This window comes from Ailuropoda melanoleuca, chromosome 5, assembly GCF_002007445.2.
Source record: "Ailuropoda melanoleuca isolate Jingjing chromosome 5, ASM200744v2, whole genome shotgun sequence".
In the NCBI taxonomy this organism is placed as follows: Eukaryota; Metazoa; Chordata; class Mammalia; order Carnivora; family Ursidae; genus Ailuropoda; species Ailuropoda melanoleuca.
The window spans coordinates 128,182,588-128,184,705 of NC_048222.1; positions in this window are offsets into that span (position 1 = coordinate 128,182,588).

Below are 2,118 nucleotides of genomic sequence, written 5' to 3' on the forward strand. Positions count from 1 at the left end.
AAATGTGTTGTACTTGACAGATAGCTTTTGAAATACTTTACCTGGGGTTTAATCTGTTCCCTGATTTCAGCATAGATGAACTCTATTTTTCTTTCTTTTCATTTCTTTGGGTTTTGTTGTGTGTGCTATGTTAAGTGCATCACTTTAACCATCTTTCTAGAAATGTTTATCACTAGGTCTTGAAAAAGGAATCTACAAATTTCTCAATAATTTCGCAAACCATTTAAAACCTTGTGACATCTCTTTCAGCCTAAATTTGCTAAAATGAATTCTTTTCTCCAAAAGTGAGTCCTAAAAGATATAGGCTACTAGGGTATATTTGACATAGACATTAGGTAGAAAGCCTATCTATGCATACAACTGTTATAATGAAAACTGAAGGAAGGAAAGCAAATCAATTTGGAGCATTAGAATTTCTATGTGGACCATATTTAAAAAAATACTGCTAATTCAACCCATATATAATTTCAAAGGGTGCTTTGCTGTGTGCTCATCTTTAATGGAAGGACTCAGGGAAACATGACAAAATGAACCAAAACTTGAACAACCTCACATTCAGAAATTTAAGTGACAACAGGCCATGGAAATAACTTCATTCTATCTTTATAGCAACTTTTCTGTAGCCTTCTCCTGATTAAGATAAATTAAACATACACTCAATTTTGGTTTTTCTATAAATTCAAAAATTATTTTTCCAAAGTGGAAAACCTATACAGTATTTTAAAAACCTGTTTTATACATTAAAAATAACACAGGACTGAACACTTTTCAAGCAAACTTAGGGCAGTCAGAATTAAGCTTATAAATACACTTTCTTGGTCATAAAGGAGTAAAAAGTTCGAAGCCATTCTTCTAAAATTTGTTGTTAGAAAGAAACACTAATTTCACTATTCACATGAAAACCTCTTGGAACACTGAAAAAAAAAAAGTGTCAATGTGAGTATCCTGAAACCCTGCAGAGAATGTGGACCAACAACAAACATTTGACCAGATGCCAATAAAGCAAATTGTTCTCTTAAGACAGGAAGCTGGACATTTTCTTCTCTTGCTGCAGTTAAATTTTCCATGAACTATACTGTGCAATTCATTCACAAACAACCCCAAAGAATAGGATCACACATGATTTTAAATGAACACATAGGACATTCAGGCATCACAAGCAAAGCCCTCATGCAGATGAAGCTGGGGTAAACTGTGATTAGTGACACCTGACCTGCTCTTTTCTGTGACTCAGATTTTTACTGGTATTGTTATAAAAAGGGCACAAACTTCAAATAAAGAACGATCATTGCCTTTTCAATGGTAATAATTAGCTATCTAAAGATATAAAAAATAGTTTGTAATAGATTAAAGATGTAAAGCTCTAAAATCTTTTTAAATTCTTAACTTCCTGCTCCTTGAATGACCACAGCGCCATGGAAACAGATGTCTGACTCCAGATTTAATTCCCGCCACAACCCCCTCTACCGCGCCCCCCCCATAAGACACATATCACCTAACCACTAACTCTCACCAACAGATTTCTCTTGTTTCCTGGGTCCTAAAAGCCTGATTTTTTTTTTTTTTTGCGCCCTTGTGTTTTATTCCATCATGCTGGTACTTCTGATTTTCCAGACACACAGGGTGGTAGGCATCGTGCGTGGATTGCACTGGAAGTCCAAGGATTGGGTGGAAGGATAGAACTGTGATGCTGGCTGGGAATGCAGAACAGGGCTGGAGTTGCATTTTGCCCTTTGCACCATAACGTGTCTTTAAGGCTGATCTTTTCAACATTACTATGAAATACTTCGGCATAAAAAAGTGTAGACTGGATCACAATCAACACGTGTATTCACATGACCCGGTTTAAGATATGACATTTCACCTTCTCTCCGCTGAGGAAATTCTCCCCAGGATTTGATGTTTCCATTTCCCTCCACGTAGTCTTCCACTCCATGCGTTCCCATAAACAACATATATTAGTGTGCGTGCCTTAACCTTTAAATAAATATAAGTATTCTTCTGAAATGCTCTTTTCGAAATTCCTGTTTTCCATGTAGCTCTAATTACTTTGTTACTGCCATAAGTATTGCATTGCATGGGTATCCCATAGAAATCCACCCTCTGACTGATGGATAG